The sequence below is a fragment of the Triturus cristatus genome, chromosome 6 (genome assembly GCF_964204655.1).
Source record: "Triturus cristatus chromosome 6, aTriCri1.1, whole genome shotgun sequence".
In the NCBI taxonomy this organism is placed as follows: Eukaryota; Metazoa; Chordata; class Amphibia; order Caudata; family Salamandridae; genus Triturus; species Triturus cristatus.
Genome location: NC_140589.1, coordinates 596,756,836 through 596,770,749, shown reverse-complemented (window position 1 = coordinate 596,770,749; position 13,914 = coordinate 596,756,836). Strand labels below are relative to the sequence as shown.

The following is a 13,914-nucleotide window of genomic DNA, read 5'->3' as shown; positions in this document are numbered from 1 at the left end:
TGCTTACAGGGCTGAAATAGCTGGAGGCTCAAGAAAGGAGCGCAGGTTCAGGGAGAGAGTCAGGTGCAAGCAATTAACCGGGTGCTTGAAATAAGGGAACCACCAATGAAAGGAAGACCGAACTGAGACTTGGAAATGGAAGACCAGGGAAACCAGCAGACACAGAAAATCCACGAGCGGAGTGTGGGTCGGAGCCAAGGGAGTGAAAAGTCCAGAATGCAGATATAAAGCGGCCAGAAAGGCCGTGGGATCCAGTGATCAAGGTAGAGAATAGAATACCACCACCAAGGCGTGATCGGGGTAAGGTTTGGACACAATAAGGACTACAGAGACCATAATGCATCAGGACAGTAGTGGGGAAGCCAGGATTGGAACATAAATGGTATCTGGGAATACAAAGTGTAGGACTGCATAATATCATATTCAGGATTTAAGGCAGGACTTCAGAGGGCCTTTGTGAGCACTGTCTAGTGGCAGAATGGCAGAATCCTAACAATTGTAGAATAGCACTCCTTTCCATTGATCTAAAGGCAGAGTTTTTATCCCTGCAAAGACAACAGGCAGCCTCTAACACATGCAGACTCCTGGCTCACAAATGCTGTCTGCGTGCATTAACACATTAAATCCAGACCATTTCGCTTTAGCAATGCTTCTTTACATTATTCATAAAGTTTTGCTTGAGATTTAGTGGGGACACTGAAAAGAAACTATATCAGTGTGGACAATGAGGCACACTGAAAGACACTGAATGCCCAAGCAACTGCATTAGTTTGTAGTTGTGCCACTTTCTGCATATGTAAGTTAAAGCACACAACCTGACCAGATCTGCAAGACCCCTGAAACATGTAAATTCTATCATTCGTTGCTGATATTCCTGCTAATTGCATTTCAAAAAATGGTAGTGGGTCAGAGAAGCATTTCTGTACCTGAAAATCTTAGCGAGCCACCCCCTCACCGTCCCAGAAAGTTTCTGATCATCTGTGATAGTGTGTCTGTTGGGTGGTGTTATCTCTTCCTTCTTAGAGAAAAGCTGAATTTCAGTGAAAGGAATGGAATGGCCAGGTGGTCATACTTTTTGATCAATGAGTATAGATCGATTGTTGGCACAATGGCTCCTTCACCTACCCTGGAGTGGCAAACCAAGCTTAGCAAGGCAGGCTATTGTATCACACTTTTTAGAAGGCGGACCTGTCTGCTGAGCTGTGGATGACTCATATTGTGGGATTCAAGTAGAGCAACGTCTCTCATCCTCACACTATGCATCAATGTAGAAGTAACATAAAATTGCAGAGCAGTGTGATGATAGAGAGGAAATACACCCGTGGGTTGACTCAGTGTGATTGACACGGTCATCAAGTTATGGTGGAAAGAGAATGATCAAAAAGATGCAATGAATAGAGGGAGGGTAACCAAAAAATATACAAAGAAAACGTTTTTTTCATGGTAAAAGCTATTGGAGACTTCACCACTGTCTAGCCAGACCTAATAAAAAGGCAGCAGTTGTGAAAGGTGAACATTCAGTTGGATTGATTAATGAGATTGTATTAAGGAAGACTTTTCTGATAAATGGAACAAGCAAACCCAGTAAAAACCAGGATAGCAATTCTTTTTTTTCTGAGACCTGGTTCTTTTCTTCTCTAGGCGACGGTCGTTACATTAAAACTGCTCTCTGACGACCCCAGCACCTCGAAGCACCTACTAGCATACATTTCTTAAAACCAATTGCATGGGCAGGACGCCTGTACCAGAAGAATTCTCAAGCTAGTATAATTTTGTGATCTTGCTAGCTCTCCTGTCCCCTAATATTGACCTTTCTACATCCATTTTTTGTAGTAAGTGGGTTGCCAGCCTCCCCATTCACTTTCCTTCTATGGAGTCAGCAGAGACAAATGTGGAAACTTGAAATAGATCTTGGCAGAATATCAGATTCATGAATTTGTAGATGAATGTCAGATGAAAAGAGCAAATTCTACAGCAAAATCCTTATTCGTAATTAGATTCGAATTTTCATTACTTGTCCTCCCTTTTGCAATTGGCACCAGAAGAGGCTATTGTAATAGTGCATAATAGAGTATTTTTTGGGGGGTGGGTTTCTAAGGTTTGCTTGTAGGGTACCATCAATCCTGAGGTATCAGCTGCTGTAATTAAATGAAAGTGATGAACATGGTTGCGAGCCATCTTCGAAGGTCTGGAGTACTTGTATTCCCATACATCGATGACTGGCTGCAAAACATGGGCTTGCCACAGTCAAACGTGGACCACCTCTGGACAACAGCTGAACTCTTGATATCGTTGGGATTCGATATCAAAAGAGAATGGATCACTTGACCTGAGTAACCAGGGTTTGCAACGTTTGTGTCGAGTACCGATAAAAAACCCTCATTCACTTACACAAGTCGAAAAAGCGGTATATCTTGGTTCTCCGCCCTGTTTTAAAAACATGACAGCATCATCATTGGGTTTCTTTTTTAGTCGTATGCTTCCTCCATCCGGAGGTAAACCACTGGTTATTGCAGTAGTGATCAGCGAAAAAAGAAGAGATGGAGGTGCTCTGGTGAAGTGAATTATAAAGGTGGTGCTAAAAACTCGTATACCTAGATTTGTGTTTTAATCAGTCCAGGTTCGAGATTGTTTAAAAGAAGTGTCATGCGTCAGAAGACATGTCATTAATCTACCGCACTAAAGTGTCCATTAAAAAAGGTCGACATGTTTCAGCCCTTTCAGTTGCCCAGATGTGTCAGGGGGGCTTTCTTCAGGACCTAAAAAGAGAGGGGGGGGCCTTGTCTTGTCACAGTCTCCTTGAATCCGGGTGTTGTTTACCCGATTCTGAAGTGATCAATTAGTACCTTGAGTCCTAGATAACAGACTTCTTCAGGTAGCCAATGAGCTCATTAACCTGCTGCTGTGGGATTCACCATCAACAAGCCAAAGTCTCATCTGTGCCCTACACAGAGATTTCCATTAATTGGGGTGATTCTGGGCAGTGTGGCTTTCAAGGTATTTCCCCCTATTCAGCAAGTTTGCGACATTGATAGTATGATCCAGGTGTTTTTGGATCTGTCCTGGATGTCGATGAGAATGGCTATGAAGGCCCACAACTTCATGCATCCTCCTTGTCCACAACAATTGGTGGCACATGCAAATCTTGCAATGAAACCTCAAGTCCCAAGAGCTCTGCATCAGAGAAGCCTCTCTAAATCCCTTCAGGTCTCCAGACAACACCGCTCGGGATCTGCAGTGGCGACTGGCAGATGCCGATGTGAACTGTAGGCGGCAGTTGTTCTTTTCCCCTTTAAGAGCATCCTGTTGTGGCGGACAAATCATTTGTGGTCTGTATTGGTCACCTAGGGAAGTTGGAGATTAGAGTACTCTGGTCTCTACCGGAGAGCCAGCTACAAATTGATGTTCTTGAGCAGTGGGGAATTCATTTGGACATAAAGGCCTACCTGCGCTCTAACAAGAGGAGTCACGCACAAACCTCTTGGAATACACTACTGCCCTGTGGTATTGCAGTTAGCAGGGTGGAGTTGGGTCATGTGCCCTGGGCCTGGAGGCTCTGCTCCTCTGGAGGTGGATGGAACTATAAAACATCTTCATGGTTGCTAACCACATGGTAGGGTCTCTAAATACCAAAGCAGACAAACTGACCAGTTGTCGTCTGGCGAATCACGAGTAGTGTCTACCCTGCTATGATGCATAATGTCTGCTTACTGCGGGGAGCCCTAGCTAGATCTGTTTGTCACCGTCAAACATGCAGTATCAGCATTCACTGGAGTTAACTTGTCAGGTGACACTTTCCAGCAGAAATGGGGCAAGGGGTTTCTTTATGCCCTCCTGCTGATAACTCTCCTGCCCTGGGTCCTGAAGGTCAGGCAAGATCGGGCCCACGTCATCTTCATTGGCCTCCTACTGAGCAGGAGATTCTGGTGCCCACACCTTCTGAGAATGAGCCTGAGTATCTTCTCATCAGAGCAGGGTCCTGCACCCGAATTTCCACAGCTTACATCTCCATGAGACTGAACGGTGGCTGCTTAATGCATTTGAATTGCCAATATAGATAGACTTCTCTGGAGTCCATCTATGTTGGGCCCTGGAACATATTAGTTTCCTGTTGTGATGCCCAGGACAGTGAATGCTTGGAAGCCAAAATTTATGATGTTCATTTGTTTGTTCTCTCCCTAGCTCAGCAATGCCTAATAGTGGGCCCAGTGAAATATTTCTTGTCAGCCCTTTGACATTTTCATCTTTACCAAGCCAACCAAATCACTGCACGGGACACGTTTTATAAAACCTTTTACACATATGTTTCCTCCCAAATCATTTGTAATGTTCCAGTGGGACCTTAACCTGGTATTGACTTTCCTTATGTGTACACCCTTTAAGTCTATGTAGAGCTGCTCCTTAAGGTTCTTAACACTGAAAACAATATTTGTGTCACGTCACATGTGCACTCCATATGAGTGAGCAGCAGGTGCTGTCAGTGCAACTGCCCTACTCTACTTCTTTGTGGGCAAGTTGGTGTTGGGGACCTCTGTGGCTTTCCTCCATACGGTTGGGACGCCTTTACACGGAGGCCAGTTGATCACTTTGCCTGTATTCTCCGCACTAACTCATCCTTTGAAAAAGGAGGAGAGGCTTAGTCTCCTCAATTGAAAGCAGGTGGTGAGCTTTTACATTGATCTTACAAAAGCTTACCGGTTAGATGATAAGCTGCACGTTTTTTTCACAGGTACGAAGAATGACAAGGTGGTGCCAAACGGGACCGCCATGGTGGCTAAAGCCTTGCATCAAGATCCTGTACTCACTGGCCAAAATCTAGCACTCTGCCCCTGAAGTCCTGAACGCCCATTTCACCAGGGCCAAGTCTGCAACAATAGTATTGGCACCTTAGAGGCCTTTCTTGACACCTGTCAGTGTAAGTGCATAGATTCATAAAGCACTATTGCCTTGACAGTCAGATCCTATAAGAAGGTCACATTTCTCGCTTGGTCATGAAGGACATTTTAGTCTGAGCCCAATCCCCTGGCCCTCCACCTTTGGGGGGTACTGCTTTGGTATCTATTCTAAAACTAAAGGATCTTTGGCTAGAAGTATTCATCAGAAGAGCAAATTACGTACCTTCAGTAACACTTTTTCTGGTGTATACTCTGTCTAACCACAGATTCCTCACTGTCCTACCACTTCTTTGGAGGAGCTTCTTTAACATCTAAAAAGGTCCCAAGGTAGATATTGGCACGCTGTCATCGACAATTGTCGTATGCTCTGCATCTGAGGGCGCAGAAAGTGAAAAAGACAAACTAATGTCAGCGCACAGTGGTGCGATTTATATGCAGCACCCCTCCTTCGGTTACATGGTGATATGGAGTCACCACGAATCTGCATGACACCGCATGTCGGCGCTCAGGGCACTGTTGTTAAAATTCTCCGGATCGAGTCTGACATTTAAAGCTGAGTAATCTGTGGTTAGATCACATATCCACCAGAAAGAGTGTTGCCGAAAGTAGCTAACGTGTTCTTTACCTCCTGGTATCCTAGGGTTTACCCTACAGGAGGTCCAAAACAGAGTAAGCCCCTACAGCACACGGCCCTAGGATAGTGAGGTAAAGCTATCACAACATTACTCAGGGGTGCAGTGTGGGATAGAAACCTGGAACTCGAGCTTATAACATCAGGTAGTAAATCATTGACGCGCCAGGAATCATTGTTTAGCCACTGCTTTTACTTGGAAAGAAAGTACATTAAAGCGTGACATGCAGTTAAATACACTACATAAAAGGCAGAGGGCAAAGATATTGTACTCCATTCATTGGAAGTTGTGGGGACCGGGGAATTGGCTAATGATAACTGTAGGTTACTGCCAGATTCTTATAATTGCACAATTTATTTGAGCCACCCCAAGTTGAATAGTGCAATTTCCTTTCACTTTCCCACAGGTGTTAATTTGCCACTGCTCAGACTTGTAAAGTATAGCTGCTCCCATGCAGCCTGCATCTTCCCTGGTGCCTGTTTAAGTTATTGCGTTCCCAGCAACCTTTCTTGCGCACTTCAGCTTTGATGATGAATTGTAGAGTTTCTCCGCTGCAGGTGCGGCTGAGGCAAAGACTCTGCTCTGCTGGTCTGAGCGGTCGCACAGAGGCCCTGGGAAGCAGCTGCACAGACTCTGCCTTGGCCCCGCTAACTTAAGCAGTGGCAAAAGTAGAACCTCACTCAGAACCCTCGTAGATACATGCAGTTGTCCATAATGTAATGGATCAGTTTAACAATCACAAAAAGTTTTGAGCACAACTTCACACCAATTCAAAGTAGATCAATGATATCTTTTCAAAAATGTAAGTAAGCGCAAACGTCCATCAATTTGTTGGTTTATTCAATAGGTACTCCCAGCAAGGATTCAGCTAACACGTGTTTCGTCTAACATAGACTTTTTCAAGGCGATTTCAACTAAGATGTCTAGACGTTCCTGACATAAGTATTCCTGACACAACGTCATACGATAAAATCCACTAACAAATTGTCAGACAAGCATCATTAATAGGAATGTAGTCCTCACAAATTAGCGTACTCTCCTGCTCGATTGCAATGACTGTGTTTCTGTATGTCCTCCAATTTTTCGAAAAGTGATGTCTTGACAATGTGAGTAGTACCTCATACAGACAAATGCGTACAAAGTTTACTGGTAATGATGGCGTCTAAAATAAAGCCGCAGTCCCCAAGGAAACGGTCCGTGGCCTTTACAAGCTGCATTATATATGGGAAAAATATTAGCTGGGGTTTGCAATGTATGTACAGTGAAGTAAAATAAACAAACATAGTTCACTGCAAATCGGTAATTTTAGGGAAATGTTTTCTTCAAACGAAGGTAAAATGTATGCATTTATTTTGGCCTTATAAAAAGGAGTTTGAATGAGGAATCGGGTACCCACCTAAACAGATTTGCGACAGTCGATTTTGGTAATAACTAGCGATTGCCCAGTACAGTGAAGTAAAATAAGTTCTCCAGTATTAGGGTGTCTTTCATAGATTCACATGCTTGAATATTCCCCGTCGTCGGAGTGGGAGTCCCACGGTAAATAAAATAGCAATATATATATATATATATATAGTAAAATATATACATAAGTAATCATATAATTAGTGCATATAGGTGTAAAACACACATAGTGTACCTATAAGAGAAAAAACTCCATAGGAATACAATGGAGAGAGACAAAAGACCTTTGTAGTCTATCTCTGTCATTATGTAAGTCCGAACTCCAGCCAATCAGGCGTCAGCCCCTCTCTAGAACCTTCTCCTCAGAGCTTCTCACCTCAGATTTTCTACCGCACGTCGTGTGACAGGGAGTCTCCCTGAGCTCTGCTCAGTTTTTGTCAGTAAGGATGTCTTCTAGTAAGAAATCTTTGTTCAGACCATGTTCTTCATGTGGAAAGCTGCGTTTGTTCTCTGAGGACCCACACAGTAAGTGTATTTACTGTTTATATCCTGACCATGAGGTGGCAAAATGTAAATTTTGTAGAACTTTTTCTACAAAAACTCTAAAGGACAGAGAAGGCCGCCTGCTATTATGGCTACAGAGACTGAAGGACAAGGATAACCCACTCTCTGATGTGGAAAGTCTCTTTTCTGGTCGTTCCCAACCAGCCTCTAAGCGCAGTAGTGTGCAGGAGTTACCATCTCCTTTCCTGAAGAAGAAGAAGCTGGCTTTGCCTCTGATAACTGCCACCTCTGTGGTCTCACCTACTGCTTTGTCGCCTAAGGGACACTGTTCTCAGGCTGCTGAGGCGTCTACTTCCTCTGGGAAAAAATTGTCAGCCTCGTCGACGATGCTTCCGACGACGAGATCTGCTGTTTCTACCTCGTCGACGGTGACACCGACGACGACGTCAGCTGCTTCGTCGTCGACGAGCGTTATGTCGACGTTATCCTCGTCGACGATTACCATCAGTTCCTCGAGGGCGGTGACTTCTGTTGTGCCCATTATTTCGACGTCGACGAAGAAGGCAAAGGTTCCGTCGACGAAGACTGTGCCGTCGACGAAGACGTCGTCGAGCTCGTCGACGCCCGCTCCGTCGGCGAAGAAAAAGAAGATCTCGTCGACGACACTGTCGACGGTGGTTCCGTCGACGAAAGCCTTGTCTACGAAGACCTCGACGACGGCTCCGTCGGCAGCGGCTCCGTCGACGGTGGCTCCGTCGACGGTGGCCCCGTCGACGACGATGGCTCCGTCGACGGCGAATCCGACGACGGCAATTTTGTTGCCACAGACTTCGTCGGCGATAATTCCGTCGACCATCATTCCGTCGACGACTGCTCCATCGACGAGTACATCTCCACAGACATTTGTAAGGGTACAAATAAGAGGTGTTGCGTCTACCCAGAAAACAAGAAGGGAACAACAGCCTCAGCTAGCTTCAGCGTCGGTTTCATCTTTAGCTGGAGTTTCATGGACACCATTACCTCCTACTGTGGGCCCGGATAGCCAGGAACATAATATTCCTGTGGGAGATGCACAGCCTCCCTCACCATTATTCGCTACGGATTCGGATCAGGAGTCCGAAGGGTTACCGGAGTCTTTCGGAACGGCACAAAGTCCATCCGACTTAGTTATTAAGTGCCAGGATGTCAGTAGTGAGGATGAGGATCCGGTATATATACACCAGGCCCCTCCGAAGCATAGAACGGCGACCCTTCCTTTGTCGCTCATTACTAATCTCCAACGCATGTTGGACGACTACAACCAACGGTTCCCTCTATCCCCTCAACGTTCAGAGGTTCCGTCAACCCCGGTGATTCCAGCAGTTGTTCCACCGGTACCTATTGTAAATCCTGCTCCTCAGATGCCGCCTGTACCGCCACGACAGGTTCCGAAAAGGTTGTGGCCTCATTATGAGCCTGTAGAGGAAGGCCCTCAGGACACAGAGGGTGAAATCCCAGATGATGATGGGGATGTAGATGACAATGATGATGATATGGCGGAGTGGGACAATTACCAGGCACAAACACCATCCCCCTCACAGATAGTAACAGGGGATTCACCTCCAGTGGACATAGCCAACTTTCACCAACTGATGGAAAGGGCATCACACTGTTTTAAGTTAACAACGGAGCGCAGGGAGGAAGATTGCTTCCTTTATGATTTCAAGAATCAACCTTACAAACAGACTCATGCTATTCCCATAGTTGAGTTTATTTGGGAAGAAGGCAAGAAATTAATGCAGACACCGAATACCTTGCCAGCTCAGGTGCCTCGATTAGAAAAGAAATATAAGGCACCAATAGGAACCCCAGCATGCCTCACGGGTCAGGCTAAACCTGAGTCGGTCGTTACGCAGGCAGCGCAACGTAAGGCGAAAAATCCGGCATCTTCTATCACCTCACCTCCGGATCGTGACGGACGTCGGATGGATGCCATAGGGCGTAAATTCTCTTCTATGGCCTCTACGGTGGTTAGAGCTGCTAATGCCTTGGCCATCCTGGGACGATATGACAGACAAGTTTGGGCTGATATCTCGGATGTGGTTCAGGAGTTACCAGAGCCATCTAAAGTGGAGGCAATGAAGTTGCTCCAAGAGGGAGAAGCGGCATCGGCGGAAATAATCGATTGTGCAGTAGACATCGCCTGCATGGGTTTCCGTCAGATTGCTGGAGCGGCTGTTCTGCGTAGGCAAGGATGGTTAAAATCTACATCCTTTCGTCAGGAGGTTCAGTCCATGATCCTAAACATGGCATATGACGGAGAGTCTTTATTTGGGAGCCATGTCGATGAGGCTCTACAGTCCATAAAGAAAGACACTGAAACAGCTAGATCACTAGGAAACCTTCAATTTCAGCGGAGTAATTTTCGTGGTGCACGCGGACGCGGCACCTCCTCAAGTTTTCGAAGAGACAATAAACAATACAAACCTTACAATCAAGGGTCCAACCGTTACTCTTATGGACAGCAACAGCAAACATCACGGCAGCAAACCTCCAAGTCATATAGAGGAAAATCTTCATATAGAGGAACCGCATCAAAGAGACAGTGACTCTTACCGGACGGACAAGGTTGGAGGTCGAATCTCTCTGTTCTTTTCCCAATGGTCCTCCATCTCAAAGGACCGTTGGGTTTTGGACATTGTGAAGAAGGGACACGCCTTAGAATTCACCAAATTCCCTCCTCCCACTCCACCCTCCGGACTGCCACCAGCTCACATGAAAGAACTGTTGCATCAAGTACGACTTTTAAGGCAAAAAGGAGCTATAGAACTGGTACCAGTGTCTCAGAAGGGAAAAGGTTTTTATTCCCGGTTCTTTTTGATCTCAAAGAAGAACGGAGAGTGGAGGCCCATCCTCGATCTAAGAGCACTAAACAAATATATAAAGAGCCAATCCTTCCGTATGATGACGCTGGTAGACATCTTGCGCTTACTCTTGCAGGAAGATTTTCTGGCGACGATAGATCTCCAGGATGCCTATTTTCATATCCCTATTTTACAGCGGCATCGAAAGTTCCTGCGTTTTCGAGTGGGTCAACACGATTACCAATTCAAAGTGTTACCATTTGGCCTGCGCTCGGCCCCTCGAGTGTTCACGAAGGTACTGGCTCCAGTAATAGCGTATTTGCGCCTCCAGGGAGTGCAAATATTTCCTTACCTGGACGATTTTCTCCTGAAATCTCAGTCAAGCACTCAACTGCGACAACACACTCTTCTGTGCCAGAACGTGCTTCGCTCTTTAGGCCTGTCCGTAAATGTGGAAAAATCCCAACTTCATCCGTACCAACAAAGAGATTTCCTGGGCGCAACTCTGGAGACTGTGTCAGCGAAGGCATTCCTCTCCCAGGAGCGTCTCAAAAAGATGCTGCGACTGGTGGCTCTGATCAGATCAAGAGAGTCAGTTTCTGTGAGACTATTAAAATCATTTCTGGGGATGGCGTCATCATCCATTGCCTTGATCCCTCATTGCCGGCTGAGGACACGTCCTATTCAGGAAGCTCTGGATGCTCAGTGGCGTCAGGTAACGGGATCTTTCCACGACATGATATGTGTCACAGATCAGATAAAGTCAGCACTCGCATGGTGGGCAATTCCAGCCAACTTGACGGAAGGCATGTCCTTTCTGTCGTTGCCACCGGACAGAACACTCACAACAGACGCCTCATTGGAAGGATGGGGCGCACATTTGGAGGATCTCTCTGTGAAAGGAAGATGGTCCACACATCAAAGATCTTGGCACATCAACAAGTTGGAGCTCATGGCGATTTTTCTGGCTCTAAAATCATTTCTGCCTCTGCTCCAAGGAGAGTCAGTGCTAATACAGACAGACAACACAACCTGTATGCACTATGTCAACAAACAGGGCGGAACAAAATCCCCAAGTCTCTCCAGGTTAGCTCAAAGAATTTGGGACTGGTCTCTCAGTCATCAGATCTTGCTTACGGCAGTACACCTGCCAGGAGTATCCAATGTCCTAGCGGATTCCCTGAGCAGGTCCTCCTCGTCGACCCACGAGTGGGAATTACACCAACCCACTCTAGAGAGGATATTCCAACTATGGGGCCGTCCGCAACTCGATCTCTTTGCTACGCCGGAGAACCGGAAATGCCGAAATTACGCAAGCTGGCATCCCCACAAGGAATCACAAGGGAATGCCCTTTTGATAAACTGGTGCAATCTATTTGCGTACGCCTTTGCTCCAATACCCCTCATACCTCGGGTTCTTTGGAAGATGAGGAGACAACCTTGCCACCTGATCCTAATAGCCCCGCGCTGGCCACGGCAAGCGTGGTTCTCAGAACTGCTCCTCCTGTCCCAATGCCAACCAATCCTCCTGCAACATCGGACGGATCTGCTCACAATGAGCGAAGGGAGAATTTGTCATCCAAATCCCTCCTCACTGAGCTTATCAGCCTGGAACCTGAACACCATGAGTTCGCCCACCTAGACATCCCGCAGGATTGTAGGGATATTTTGGCCCAGGCAAGAGCACCTTCTACAATCAGGACGTACAAGTTTAAATGGAAACGTTTCTGCCATTGGTGTGCTGCTAACGGAGTCCATCCGATACATTCCACGGCAGAGCAATTGCTACCATTCTTCTTGCACCTAGCCAGTTCTGGACTGTCGCATGCAACCCTAAGGGTTTTTCTAGCAGCCATTTCACGTTTCCGGCAAGATGGATCAAGTTCCCTTTGTTCCTCAAGAATAATCCGCCAATTCTTTAAGGGTCTATTCCGGAAATTTCCGCCAGTTCGGCGTCCTCCTCCGTTGTGGCACCTCAACGTTGTGTTAGCACAATTGATGAGACCTCCGTTCGAGCCCATTCACAAGGCCGACCTAAAATATCTCACTTGGAAAGTGGCTCTACTTCTGGCACTAACGTCTTCTCGTCGTGTCAGTGACATCCATGCTTTTACCATCAAACCTCCGTTCCTGCAGTTCAAACCGGATGCTGTAGTGTTACGCACCAATCCATCATTTCTACCCAAGGTGCCTACTGACTTTCACATTAATGAGCCAGTAATATTAAAGACATTTTTTGCCAATCCTCAGACACCTGCAGAACAAAGATTACATTCTTTGGACGTCAAGCGGTGTCTTAAGTTCTACATCAGTAAGACAGCTTCTTTCAGGAAATCCGATCAACTTTTTATAGCCTATGGACGCTGTCATAAAGGACGTCAGGTTACTAAACCAACGATTGCACGCTGGATCTCGGCAGCTATTGTCTTCTGCCACCAAAGGGCAAATAAACCTCTGCAGTCTCCAGTGAGGGCACACTCCACTAGGGCAGTGTCATCATCTACTGCCTTATTTGCTGGAGTATCTTTGCAACACATCTGCAGAGCAGCTACGTGGTCGACCAGACACACGTTTACTAAGCACTACTGCTTGGCAACTTTAAGCGAGGAGGATGCTGCAGTGGGACAGGCAGTGCTGCGCAATCTTTTTAAGTAAGGTGAGCCTCTTCCTCCCGCCTCCATATTGTTTCCATATATATATTATGCATTTACAATGTTACAGTTGTTTCTATACTGTTTTTATGCATAAGAAGATTGATTATCTATATATGTTGAATCTATTTTGGCATGGAAACAATGGTGATTGTTACTGCTAGCTATTCTATATTCAAGCATGTGAATCTATGAAAGACACCCTAATACTGGAGAAGAACAATTGTTACTTACCTGTAAACAGGTGGTTCTCCAGTATTGGTGTCTTTCATAGATTCACATGCGACCCTCCCTCCTCCCTTCAGAGGCTCTCTTCTCCTCATACACTCTAAAAGTCACTTTGGTGCTACGAAAATCTGAGGTGAGAAGCTCTGAGGAGAAGGTTCTAGAGAGGGGCTGACGCCTGATTGGCTGGAGTTCGGACTTACATAATGACAGAGATAGACTTCAAAGGTCTTTTGTCTCTCTCCATTGTATTCCTATGGAGTTTTTTCTCTTATAGGTACACTATGTGTGTTTTACACCTATATGCACTAATTATATGATTACTTATGTATATATTTTACTATATATATATATATATATTGCTATTTTATTTACCGTGGGACTCCCACTCCGACGACGGGGAATATTCAAGCATGTGAATCTATGAAAGACACCAATACTGGAGAACCACCTGTTTACAGGTAAGTAACAATTGTTCTTAACTAGTTAGTAGCACATCTACTATTTTTCGAAAAAGGGTTTCTAAATAACCAAATCCGGTAAAATGTATACTCTGATCCGCCCCTGTGCCGCCATTTCAACACATCCCAGAACATAAATTCGAGGTGTTAGCACAAATATGTACATTGTGCATCAGCTGAAAGGTTGAGTATCAACTCACACTTAGCCCATGGTTTCATATCCCTGTGCTTTTGGCAAGATTAGCATGTATCCATTACACCACAAATTGAGAGCTTAGCACGAAAAGCAACTAGGTGAT

At 45.7% G+C, this 13,914-nt stretch overlaps 1 protein-coding gene across 4 annotated transcripts in view; it reads left to right on the top strand.

The window, feature by feature from the left end:
• The window catches only part of CEP162 (centrosomal protein 162), an 857,607-nt gene that overhangs the window by 93,040 nt on the left and 750,653 nt on the right, over window positions 1-13,914 (top strand). The gene's annotated exons all lie outside the window — the stretch shown is intronic.